The sequence below is a fragment of the Amblyomma americanum genome, chromosome 3 (genome assembly GCF_052857255.1).
Source record: "Amblyomma americanum isolate KBUSLIRL-KWMA chromosome 3, ASM5285725v1, whole genome shotgun sequence".
In the NCBI taxonomy this organism is placed as follows: Eukaryota; Metazoa; Arthropoda; class Arachnida; order Ixodida; family Ixodidae; genus Amblyomma; species Amblyomma americanum.
In genome coordinates, this window is record NC_135499.1 from 50,839,552 (window position 1) to 50,853,352 (window position 13,801).

Genomic DNA, 13,801 nt, shown 5'->3' on the forward strand with positions numbered 1-13,801 from the left:
AAGGACCAGCGGTTATCTTGCCTTCGCATTACATGCCCTGCCCAAGCTCATTTCTTTCTCTTGATTTCGACTGGGATGTCATTAACCCTTGTTTGTTCCCTCACCCACTCTGCCCGCTTCCGATCTCTTAACGTTACACCTATCATTTTTCTTTCCATGGCTCGCTGCGTTGTCCTTAACTTAAGCTGAACTCTTTTCGTTAGCCTCCACGTTTCTGCCCCGTAGGTGAGTACCGGTAAGATTATGCTGTTGTACACTTTCCTCTTGAGGGAAATTGGTAAACTGCCACTCATGATCTGCGAGAATTTGCCATATGCGCTCCACCCCATTCTTATCCTTCTAGTTATCTCCCTCTCATGATCCGGATCAGCTGTCACTACCTGCCCTAAGAAGACGTATTCCGTCACAATTTCTACGCTCTCGCTGCCGATTGTGAACTGGTGTTCCCTTGCTGGCTGTTGAACATTACCTTGGTTTTCTGCATGTGAGTTTTTAGACCCATCGATCTGCTCTGCCTGTCTAACTCATTGATCATGATTTGCAGTTCACCTCCTGAGTGACTCAGCAAGACAATGTCATCAGCAAATCGCAGATTATTTAGGTATTCTCCATTTATTATTATTCCCAACTGTTCCCAATTCAGGCCTCGAAATACCTCCTGTAGACATGCGGTGAACAGCATTGGCGAGATCGTGTCTCCTTGCCCGACGCCCTTCCTTATTGGAATTTTATTGCTGACTTTATGGAGGACTATAGTAGCTCTGCAGTTGCTATATATACCTTCCAGTATTTTGACATAAGGCTCTTGTACCTCCTGATAACGCAATGCCCACCGCGGCGGGGCTTAACCGTGCTCTCGATATTCTAAAATCTAATATAAGCATTACATACGGTGAGCTACACGCCTCTCAGTAATTAAGGAGCCGTATAGTTATATTTAAAATTTTACTATTCAGTATTAGTTAACAAGCCTGCTAGTTAGCATGTCAGCTATATTCCGATGTACTTTAACGCTGACACCCCGCCACGGTGGCTCAGTGGTGAGGGTGCTCGGCTACTGATCCGGAGTTCCCGGGTTCGAACCCGACCGCGGCGGCTGCGTTTTTATGGAGGAAAAACGCTAAGGCGCCCGTGTGCTGTGCGATGTCAGTGCACGTTAAAGATCCCCAGGTGGTCGAAATTATTCCGGAGCCCTCCACTACGGCACCTCTCTCTTCCTTTCTCCGTTCACTCCCTCCTTTACCCTTCCCTTACGGCGCAGTTCAGGTGTCCAACGATATATGAGACAGATACTGCGCCATTTCCTTTCCCCCCCAAAAACCAATTATCCTTCGCGCGGCCTTTATGGATTGGTGTCACTAGCGCAGTTTTTAAGGCCTCCGGAAAAATTCCTGACGATATTGACATGTTGACAATGTAGGCTAGAACTTTACTTATTTTGTTTGAGACGCACTTGATCGGCTCCGGCCGAATTCCTTCGGGTGCGGGCGAGGCAGTACTTTTCAGTTTGTCTATTAAATTCCGCATATCTGCGCTATCTGTGGGCTGCATGAAGATAGTGCTAGTTATTTATATGACATCGATTGCATGAGCCACACTATCATTACCTGCTCTTGGAGCACATGATCCAGCTTGCGGGAAACTTTCGTTCATGCTTGTTATTTGGCTTTTGTTTGGATACGGTGCTAGTGACCTGATACTTGACTTTCTACTTGTTATTTTATTCACAGCATCCCATATCAGTTTCGGTTCATTACGTATATCCGAGAACAGCTGTTCGTAGTAATCTTTTTTAGCTTTTTTCAGTTTGCTTTGAAGTTGGTTCCTGAACTTTTTAAAAGCTGCGAACTGTTCTTGATCCCTTGTTTTTACAAAAAAAGTGATACATCGCATTTATCTTTTTTATGTCATTATATAGATGACAGTTTATCCAAGGTTTTCGTACCTTCCTATTCGTGCTTCGTCCGCTCCTTAACGGGAAAGCCGCGTCGTAGGAGCTTTTTATGTTTGCAAGAAAGGTGTCAAAAGCTGTATTAACATCGCGTTCGTTGTAGACCGCTTGCCAGTCTATCGCTGCAATTAAATCCCGAAAGTGTTCTAGCGAACACTCGTTTATCATTCGGCCGTAAAAAGGCGCACGGAAAGCACGGTTGCATGATTTGAAATTCGTAATAGAAAATAGCTGTAAATGGTCGCTTATGTTTATTGCAAGAACACCTGTAATTATATCCTCATCATTTATGTTTGCAAGACGACGGCCAGTCATACACAAGAAATGAAAAAGGCATCACAAAGCAACGGGTAATACAGAGTGAAACAAGACGGCAAGCAATCAGACAAGCAAAAAAATACAATACAAATAATCAACACATATAGACAGTGGTGAACAAAGTAAGAGAATAAAAATGCATGGTTTAGTCTTGCAAATATATAAGTTGACAAAAACCACTAAAGCGAACAACGTGTGGGGAGAACGCCCTTTTTTGTGCAGGGACTGGAGGCAACAAAGACAGGGATATGCCCGCTGGGATACAGTGACCTTTCGATGCATACTGGGCGCTTGGCCTCGCCCTTTGAAGCAGTGACAGTACGCGGTGCTTTCGTTTTAGCGCCACTGGAAGATTGGTTACAGTCTGCTTGTCCGTTGATGTGCTCGTAAATGGAATGGAATATACCTTTTTTCTTCACAGAACCCTTTCCACTTGTTTGCATTTATGTTCTCAATAAGGTCTACCTAAAGCTGACAAGCATATCGGTAGTAATAGATCAGCTTGAAAAAGTATTTCGTCTTGCTTTGCAGTTCACCCAAAGGTTGCGGGACGACCCCGACACTCCTTATACTCTTTCTTGCGCACGATGGCGCATGGTGGACACGTAAAGCTGTGAACCACGGCTTGGGGAATTGAATACACACGTTTATAATACTAGATAAAAGCATTGTGCATTTTTCTCTCGCTCCCTGAAAACGACGTGGAGCGCGACAGCTGGCCTCATCACTTGCTCAAAACACTGCGAGCAAAATGTAGTGGATATTCATCTTAGCGACGCAGTGTCACCGACTGTCCATACGTTCTGGTAGATTAGCGCTCATTCAAGATTCACCAGTCTTCTCCACCTCGTAATAAACCTCGGAAAGCCTTGAGGCTGCGCCTTGCGAGTGTCGCAGGTGCGCATAACTTCGCGTGCTACTGAAATTGCGGTAAGGCGACAGAGCACCGCCGCACAAACCGGGTCACCTAATCTGGTATTACTAGCTGTTCCGGTGGCATCATTGAGATGCGTGCAGTTTCGTCACCATTCCTTCCACCGCCTGCACCAAATTTTTTCATCGAACCATGCCGCAGGTGCACGCATGCCGGGAGTATACGTATATTGCCAGTTGCTAGCATATTCATCAGCACATGGTACCGCAATTAGAATTATATGAAGAAGGACACGGAAAAGTCCTGTCTTTTTGGACACAGTTTTAATTGAGACAAAATTGTCAGGTGGAGTTGTTCAAAACTTGAAGATAATAGGCCATTCTTCTGATCCATAGCAAGTTCTTTCTTTTATAGTTTGTAGATCGATTCGCATCACGTAGTTAAGACTGCCGTAGAAAACAATTAATGGGAACGTTTTTTGACAATAATGAGAAAGTTAACCGCAAAAAAATGGAAGTTTTCCGAAGGGACGTGTGCGTACATGTTGGCTGTTTCAGCCGAACCCTACGATATACGAAATACGTATAAAGAAACTGCGCTCATTAAAATTTCCCGTTGAGAAATACACTTGTCCAGAGTTTCTGGACATGCGCAACCGGCAGCTTGTTCCACAACCGAATCTCGCCTTTTGGTTCCACTACGCTCTTATTTCTACGGCGCGGTCATTTGAGAGCCCGCATCCCGACCCAGTAGGCACGAGTTCCTTTCCCGGCTTGCATGCCGTCTATTTCCTTTTTCGTCTTTTTTTTCTTTTAATCAACTGCAGCCGAGTATGCGTCGAACAGGTGCCGCTGTAAACACAAACAATGCCTGCAGTTTCTATCGCAGCTTCAAAACACATACGGAACTGGTGTACATAGCAGCTGAGAGCTGCAAGCCCAGCAGGGGTCAGCTCGGCCACGCGCCTTAGTCATACGAGGCATGTCTAGTAAATAAGAATACTTGTGCAGTAATTCTTCTCCATCATATGCAAAAATCTTCAACTTTGTCTTGATCATTCCGCACTCACGCACATGCACCAATGTAGTGTTGTGATTGAGCGGTAATCATAATAATTAAAATAACTCGTGAGATAGTTGTCTGACAACTCAAGCTGCGTGCAAAGGACTAAATTTTGGATGTTGATGAAATTTAAGTGACCTCCTCATAATATATGAAGTAGCACTAGAACTCTTTAGTAGAACTTGTTACTGTGCTAGTTGGTAACTAACTCTTTGAAAATTGGATGCCGCGCTATTAAGAAGACCACAGGGAAAGCTTTCTTCTTCGTTGTGTCGTCCTCTATCTATGGTCTTTTTAATGACCTCTTTACTGACAGTTGACAGAACACCCCGGCGCAGGAACACTTGGGGCTTCCTGTCAATGAGCTTAAAAACTGAACTGTGTTTATTTGAGCACGAAACATGCGTTTAGGTTATTTCTTGCTGACTGTGGCCTTTATTTGTAAAGCTTAGACTTCCGGGCAGCCTCGAAGAATGTGAAATGGCTCAAAAGACACCTCTGGCAATGTGCTGCAACGAAACAGCGTCTCTTTCGAAGCTCAAGACAAAAGCATTGCGCCTAGCACAGCTGGCCACTTGACGTGCTTACTGCACAGCCGTATCAAATCCTCATTCTAACCTGCTTAGAGTCAACTGAGGAGTATAAAATGGCGTCGGAGGCGCTAAAAGTGTTCAGAATGGGACGGAAGTGGATGCCCTTTCTGTGGGATCTTTTCGTTTGCTTTCTTTATTTCATCTATAGCCTTGCTTTACTGTTCTTGGTACGCGGACTGATCGGCATGTCGACGTTTTGAGTCTAAGACCAATAGAACCTTTTAACCGGGATCCTCCAGGCGACGTTAAGGCCCGGATACTGAAACGATGTCAGTGACTGGGTACATTCGAAAATGGAGAAGCTGTGCTCAGGCGTCTAAATGGGCAGAAATAAAACAAATTAAACCAATTATGCCCTGTGCAGTGTTAACGACAATTGAATTCGAAAATGAAACTTGACGCCAAACGAAAGGAGCAAAAAATATTGTGGAACTTTTCTAGGCTACACGCATTTTTGTCATCATTTGCTTCTACACGTGAAATTGCGGAAAAATTGGAAGGTCTTAAAGATAGCAACACGAGCTTTAAAAACATTCATTCATTCATTCATTCATTCATTCATTCATTCATTCATTCATTCATTCATTCATTCATTCATTCATTCATTCATTAAGGGTAATGAGGAGGCTCGGGTAAAAGACACTAAGCGAGGCTTGAGAGAGCCACAGCCCCTGCATCAATGACTTCTGGGCAAAACGCTTGCTATGAACACGTGCCAAGCATAAAGATGTGAAATATTAACAAACACTGCAATACAGCAATACGCCATGTATACAATGAGGAAAGGTGCATTGAGCGAAAGCTTAGAAATCGGGCATGATTAACGGAGGTGTGCCTTGTTGCAATAAAATCGGGGGATGGAAGAGGAAGGCGGTGGTGACGGTGGAACGTAATATAACGCAACCGACATACACCAAAAGCGCCGTTGCAGAATGAAAATATACAGCAAACAAAAAGCATAACTCAGCAGCATTTTTATATAGAATGCAGCGTCTAGTAAGGAGCTTGATATGCTAAAAATAAGTGTTCTTTAAAGTGAAAGATTTATAGTGATTTTTTTTTATATATTACGAACGTAGTGAATAAAACATGTCTTTTCTTTCGGGGACGGCACGCCATGCTCGTTGATTTCGATACCGGCTGCATGCACGATTTTCTTCGTGCAGTTTTGTTTAGGTAGAGCATTCTATAGACAACTGAACCCGTTACTAGTTCATTCAGACATTAACGGTTGTCATAATCTGGTACCTCAGTTAAATTTCTATAATATGCACCCTATCATATCCCCACAAGACTAGACAAGCTTTTCGGTGCTCAGAGTGTCTTTCACGTTAACGCGACAGCGTTAGAGCGGAAGATCGGAGGAAAAGCTCTGCGCGTTGTCACAGTAATTTAGGATTGGACGAGAGGGTTGTGACGTCACATGGTGAACTACGGATTGAAAATGATTAAAACTGGAGTTAATGTGTGACTATGAGGTCGTTAGACACAGGAAGTTTAAGGCACAGGAAGATGGCAGAGCGGGTGAGGGAACAAACGCGGGTTAATGACATCCTAGTCGAAATCAAGAGGAAGAATGGGGTTTGGCAGGGCATGTAATACGAAGGCAAGATAACCGCTGGTCCTTAAGGGTAACGGAGTGGATTCCGAGAAAAGGCAAGCGTAGCAGGGGGCGGCAGAAGGTTAGGTGGGCGGATGAGATTAGGAAATTTGCGGGGTACGGTGGCCGCAGCTGGCAAAGGACAAAGTTAATCTGAGGGATAAGGGAAGGGCCGTTGTCCTGTAGCGGGCGTAGTCAGGCTCATGATGATGATGATGATTAGGTATTCGCATGATTCAAATATCATTATGGCGTGTAACGACGTACAGTGAACTAATTATGCTAGAAAATGAGGTAATAATGAAAACCGAACCCATGATTTGGGTTGCGACTCAAACACGCTGCTCCTAGGGCATTGAGGCACATTCGTTCGACTTGGTTAAAGGGAGAACTTGTGTGTGTTGTGGTGTATCACGTGGTATAGAATGCCTGCTAATGTATGCTTATGACTGCATGCAGTTAGAAAGAGGTGCTAATTAGGAAAGAAAGTAACAAAGAATCATTAACGCTTGTGAGTCACGCCCTTACGGCTGAGCTTAAGTATCCCCATAATTTTCTACTCTTCTTTCGGTTCTTTATATTTTACCTGAGCGACACGCATATAGAGTAGGGCAGGAATCTGCCAACCTCTGCTTACTGAGTCGAGTCGGAGGATGCACTGAGTGGCCTTCTAAACTGCGCGTCTCATGAGGCTCTAGCTCAAAAAGCAAATAAAAAACTAGAAAGAGCAGTGAAAAGCAGTTTCACGGCAATGGCCACCGGGCGACCAGTGCAAACGGCTGCCGACTCCGTTATGACCATTGAGGGGCGCCGGCTGGTTCGCTTATTGCGAACTTCCTTGGCGATGGATATCCCCCCGTTCTCGGCTGCCAGTGGTGAGCCCATTTTAACCACCGCTCGTCGACTTCTCCACTTGTGGGGCGAGAGAGAAAAAAATGAAAGGAAAATAAACCGTTTTTTTCGCCCGTTTTTTTTTAATTTTGCTTAAAGAGTCCATCAACGTAAATGCCGGAAACGGGGACATTTCCCTTTCGTTGATAAGGCGCTCCTTCTCGCGACTTCTCGATTGAACCGGGGAAGGATGGCCGCATGTACCTGTTGATTTCTTGTTACGTACTCAGTAGTGTTCACAAAGAACCTCCCGTTTGTAGTTTACCTCCTACTCCATGCAGGCAAAACTTCATAAACGACTATCCAACTGATTTACAATCAGTTCCTGCAAAGAGGAGATCGAAGGCTCAATGCGTTAAAAAGCAGAAGCCAGGGTCACGGACGGCTGTGGTGTCAAATAATAGGCAGAAACGAAATGCTGCCACTGTGCTGCGAATAATGCAAAAGCAAGCGCTTTTTTTTCGTTACGAGTATTGTGGAATGACTATTCACAAATATCTTGAAATCCATGCTGAGCCGACAGATTGCAAGCCTGCGCTTCGAGAATATTAAACTCTCTTGCAAGCATTCCTCGCAGGAAAACATGGCCCCACGTGAAAGGATTGAACTGTACATTCAATTTGAAAATATCATTCAAACTCCACGCGACAGTGGATTCATACGGAATTCATAGCACACCTCTCCCTCCCCATTCGACATTTTACGGTCCTTCTTCTAAACCGATCTACCCTCACTCACTCCCTTACTTGCCCTGCTTGGCATGGTTTTATGCTCTCGTGTTGCTCACGCCATGTTAGCGCTTTTCACTGAGCGTTGATTGAACACCATGCAGGAATTGGGCGCATTTTATCGTTCTTATTGGGAGCTGCGAGCCGCAGGCTGCGTATCCTCAGCTCCCTCAATAAGCGACACACAGTGCTGCGTATCGCCGAAACCGTCATACCAAAAAAACCTTGGTTTTTACATCCCGCTATAGGCTCAAACTACAATAAATGTGGGCTTGAGCTCAGGCTACGAGCTATGCGCGTTCTGAATCTTGTCTTCTCACTGATTCTTTCCTATTTTTGTACAATTTCTGGAGAAACGCGGCAATCGCCTATAACCGTGGCTCGCAATACAACGCAGGAGAGACAAGGCTAATAACTTTATCTGTGCAAGCCTGTTCTTTTAGTCGGAAGAGGAGCTTCCTCACTCTGCCCACTTTGTCTCCCCTCTCGGCGTTCAACCCCGGGTTACGCCCGCAGGCTAACCTACGCGGCGGCTACCGAAAATTGAATTTCGAATATGTGGACGCCGTCTTCTATATCGGCGGCACTCCATCATGCCGCTTATATTATACTCTCCCGGCCACCGTTCGATGCCTTCTGCACTGATTTCTCTTCAGGCCAGGACTGCACGGTTCGCCATTTCGATTCCTTTCATCTCATTTCCTTGGCGTCGACGTCCCGCCTCTCTTGCGCTCCGTACAGGCCCGCTTTTTTCGGTCAAAATGGCATTCTGCATAGAAATCGAGTTGATCGCTTTCCGACTTGGAGCGGCTTTGATTGGTCTGCTGAGTTTACCCACTCCTTCCTTTTTCTCGGTTTCTTTATAAGCGCGTTAAAATTGCTCTTTCGAGCTCTGCCAGACGTCTTTGCGCCCGTGCTTTTATCTTCCAGATTCTTAGTCCTTCAGACTCGCGTGCCCAACAAATTCTCGCCTGTGTACTCGCTTCAGCAGCCCCTGCTTACATACTCGCATGGAGAACCGGCATTCGACCGCCAAGTGGGAAAGAGAACATCTTGCGCCAATCCCAGCACAGCGGTTGCAGTGTTTCAAAATCCGGGGAGGAGTTCCCTTATACCGAAAAGCCAGAATGCAAGAGTCTGTATTCTGACATTACGCGTGCCTTTTTGAGATATTTTATTGCTCAAGCCACAAGAGGCGCTGCATCATTCGCTGTTGCTTTCTCTGTACGTCATATGTGACGGGCGCGAAAGTATTTCTTACTGAAGGGGCGTTATTGCGCTCGGGAATGAGTGCCAACGCATGCATGTTTATTTTTACCCACATTTGAACTTTTTTCTCTCCTTTTGTTGAGATCAGAGATTAATTTTCAAGGTTGATCTCATCGATTTTTGCCTCTTCGCGCACGGCATTCAATTGCTTCCAGCAGTTGTTTGTCGTTCTCCTGTTATCCAGGGCAATTTTCCTCTGGCTGAATAAACCTTTCTCGTAGCCCGGTTGTGTCTTATTCTCGTCGTACTTTTATTCAATCCCCGTTCCCGTCTCCTTTTTACGTGGTGACAAAACCTACCGATTCCTGCTGAGGAGTCCCCGAACAGAAATTACACTCTGGACAGAAAGGAGTACACAGGCAGTAAGCTGTCCTCTGGCGCACTCCCTTTTCTATTCTCTATTTCGAATTTGTATTTTCGCACGGTCTCTTTGGAACTGTTGGCTTATGACGCAATTTAACACGCGAAAGGTGCAGATAAGGCAATGTGTGAACAACGCTTGGATTTTTATTTTCGTTGACAAAGTAACGGTGTTGCGGTGAACTTTCAAGTTTGACGTTCACTGCTTTGGGCGTCGCATCTTAATGCCCAAAATCTGCGAGTGCCATTTCCTTGTGACGATGTGCCGTTTTAGTGAGCTAATACTGCACTAAATGCTCTTATTGACTGTAGGTATTCAGGATCGCGTGTCTGAAAGGAGGAAATGATTCGAGCTCTGAAGCTTTCTTCATATAGAGATCAACAGCCAATCACTGGCGGTGACTTTTCCCATAATCAAACAGGTGGGAATTTTAGCAACAGGCAGTGTGACTGCGAATCGCTTTCATGGTTGTTCAATAAAGATAAAAAAAACTGCTGAAGGTAGGAGTAGAACGAAGCTCGGACGAGATTTCTGAAAAAGGAGACCTTGTACCCCAGGTAATGGTAATGTCAACATGGCTACAACCACCGGAAGCATTGGTGAAGCTGGTTCAGACCGAAGACCGGGTGGAGCTCCAAAATCTCACGTCAGCAGTGAAATACGTAAAGCAACCGTCAAATTGAAATTCATGTGGGGTGTCGACAAGCTAGATGTTGTGTTGAGTTTCTGCCCAATGCGCACAAGAACAAGAAAATGGCTGCATTGGCACACCTCGCGTTTTAATTATTTTCCTCTTTACAACATTTGTTCAGAATACGCCTGAAGTGTCAAGAGCAATTGCCGAAAAAAATCATTTTGATTTAGTCCCCTTTTTATTTAATCCAGAAAACACCTCTGCAGAAGAGCAGCCGGCCAAGCAGTGAAAGCCCACAGACAGTCAGTCCTAAAGAGGCCTCTCAGAAGCCTTGCACCGACAAACCAATGAGACATGTTCGGCCCAATCAATGGTTTCAGCATGTGAGCCCGCCAATCCCGAAACAGTGCAGACGTGAAGCCCGCACATCAAGGAGGCGTGTTCGGCAAAGCAAATTCGGAACCTTTCCCTGTCTAACATGAAAAAATAAGTGTTTATCTATTTCAGACGCAGTGCGCGACGAATGTTTCTCTGAAGCGGATTCTGTCATACAGAGGGATCAATGTCTAAAAATAGAGAAAGGAAAAGAATTCCTTTGTTTAATTCATATGCGCCCCGACAAACAAGATGGTTTTCTCACTGTACACAGTATAACTAGGCGAATTTAGGGAGGACTCTTGAGCATATCATTAAAATTTTTTATTATGCATTCTCTATTTTTTTTCGCTTGTGAGTATGAGAGTGGAACAAATTCCGGAAATACGGTTTTGCAGCAGTCTGTTGTGCGCCTTAGAGTAACTGCCGCCCGCTATTAGCGCAAATGACAGATGCAAGCGGCGACGTTTCGTTCCGGTTGCACATGCTCGCAACGGACGTTCAAGTAATCCTACTCCTCACTGCAGGAGAGTAAACATCGCAGAACCACAGAATCGTCAGACGCAGGCGCAGCTACTCAATCGACGCGGCCGCTGCACGTTGCTACATCGCCTCACATTTGCGCCCGCTGCTTCTGCTGAGAGAACTACAATTATTAACTACTAACGCAGGCTTTGAGACTACGAACGCACGGGGTAAAAAGGGGGTTCACGCTGCAACTACGCGAACACTAAAACAGCGCAGAAAAGTACGGACATTGAACTCGCTGAGTGTCGCCACCACATTTGTGTACTCCGCAGGAAATGCGAACAACGATGGTCATACGCTCCAGGAAATATAAAGTTCCACTCTGGCAAACGCAGCTAGTTACCCGCATCATTAAGCGCGGCTCGAAGCGGTCGCACGAAGCGCAAGAGAGCGCATCGCGCGGGCTCGCTCCTCTGCGGAGCATGGCGTCCGCGACGGCAGGTCATTAGAGCAGCGCATCCCGAAATTGGCGCCCGAGCAAACAGGTGAGTGAACGGAGAGCCCGCCCAAGGCCACGCCCAAATGCGGAGTTCCAGCGTTGGCGTTGGGAACGCGCTTTTATGACAGACGGACCGTGATCGACCGCGAACTCTCATTCCGAGAGTGTCGCTGGCAGTAGACAGAGTTTAGCACGAACACGAGTTTAGCACGAAACAAAAAAGAAGAGAAAGACACAAGCGGAAATGAATGACTAGACGAGTTGTTTAGATGCCGCTGACATCGATCAACTCTGATATTCCACTCCGCGCTGCCTCATTAACCGATGCTATTTACGCATTAATGACGAACATCACTGAGGTCTTGTTCTTCCTACTTGCGTTTTCTTCTTTATACATTTCATGATCCCAGCCTTCATAACCGAACGTCGCGCATAACAGAAGTATTCCGAGATTTGCTGCTTTGCCCAATGACCAAGAAATGCCTGCAGCTAACAAAAGTGTGGGCAAGCACCGTTGTGCCTTTTGTTCCCAGCCACTCTTGATTACTTGTGCTCCTAGCAACAAGCTGACGCCTAGACGCTTAGCTTTTTTTTTAAAGCCTGAATAGTGGCTAAACGAGCAGCTCAGGAAGCCGCCAGCCTAGGCTTCTACATAAAGCACGTTGCAAACACTCGAGCGTGTCAAAACCAGCCGCCGACTTGGGTCGCATCCACCGAGAGAGAATGAAAGGACGAAGACGATGCCCTTTCCTCCCCCACTGCGACCGGCGGTAGGGAGGGAGGGGTCAGTGCACTCTGCGCGCATCCGCCGCGCGGGGCATGTGCCGGCTTCGGTTGGCCACCGCGGCGGCATGCAGTCATCCCCGGCTGTCGATCTTCGCATGCAACCAAGGAGCCGATTCAGTTGGTGCCGCTGAGTGCTGCCACTACTCTATCTCCACTTGCGTCTGCAGGCCGAGGAGGGTCAGAACTATAAAAGAGCCCTAGGCTCCCGCACCGAGGTTGGGGTTCCTGTCTCTCAAGCCAAGAGACTGGCAGGAATGCAATCCGCGTCGCATACCGGCACATGCACTCAACTAGCCATACCGCAGCTTCCGCTTTGCTGGCTTGGTCCCAGGCTAGAAGACGCGCACGACTCTGGCGAGCACGGCGCGCTTCCACACAGTTCCGTAAACGGGAAGCGGAAGCCTGTCACGCATTTCTGGAAGAGAACAGGAAGAAGTAGGCACTATTCACCTGCAGTGGTTGCCTCTTGATGGGTCCCGGCGTCGTCAGCGGTCGCGGCCGCGCGCCGATATCGCCGGCCACGGGAAGAACATGCACGTATATCCGCGGAAACCAGCCGAGCAGAGAGTCTTCACCGCCCGCTGCGGCGTCGTGAGGTGTCTGCAGGGAACCAAGGACCGGTGCCTCTTTCCCGCGCTGCGCGGCCTGCGGCTTGCAGGCGTCAGCCGCGGCCGGCGGTGTGCAGCACGACTCCCCACCGGGGAGTAGGGAAAAGAAAAGGGTTTAGCAGGGAGCGCGCCGCTGGCCACAGGGATGTCGTGCGGCAGCGCGCCGCAGCGGCCGCGGGAATCGCGGGAGGGGAAAAAAATAAAGGGGAAGGCACCAGAATCCCGAGCGAGGCCCAGCGCCGCCGCTGTTCGCTGACGCCGGTGGCCCGGGAAGCAGCGGCGAGGAAAAGGGCACGGAGTGAGGAGAGGGCGAGGGAGTCAAGACCGGCTAAGGCCCGAGGCGACGTCGGTGGCGACGCCGCCATTGCAGGCCGCTAAAGAAGGAGCTGGGCCCGGGCCCGCCTTTTTCCCCTTCCCTCCCACCACCGGAGTGGAACCAGGGCGCCATCTGCCGCGGACCCAGGACACTGACCCCCTTCCGGCGCGCTCCTTCCCTTTACCTCCCACGACGTCCACCGGCGGCGGCCTGGTACGCATCGAGTCACGTGGAGCCGCTCTTTTCACAGGCGCCGTAGGCTGCCTTCCCGTACCGACGCGAAGGACGTGCGTGGGCTTAATGCGCGGACTTGTCATATTGAGCGAAGATTGAAAGGAGAGCGCGGAATGCTCCCCTCCCTCCGTCTGTTCCGCGTAATGCAGTTCGTCCTTTTATGTCCTCCAACATTTCTGCTACTCCTCTTGCTTTTGCTTCACTCCCTTGCCGCCATCGCTCTCGTCATCCACT

At 47.6% G+C, this 13,801-nt stretch overlaps 1 protein-coding gene across 18 annotated transcripts in view; it reads right to left on the reverse strand.

Annotated features, from left to right (window-relative positions):
• LOC144124579 (coiled-coil domain-containing protein AGAP005037) overlaps nt 1-12,984 on the reverse strand; it is a 489,877-nt gene extending 476,893 nt beyond the window's left edge. For all 18 annotated transcript variants that reach the window (XR_013313234.1, XR_013313233.1, XR_013313235.1 and 15 more), the window contains exon 1: nt 12,860-12,984. The gene's annotated coding sequence lies outside the window, so the exon portion shown is untranslated. The remainder of the gene's footprint in view (nt 1-12,859) is intronic.
• Nucleotides 12,985-13,801: the final 817 nt, after the last annotated feature.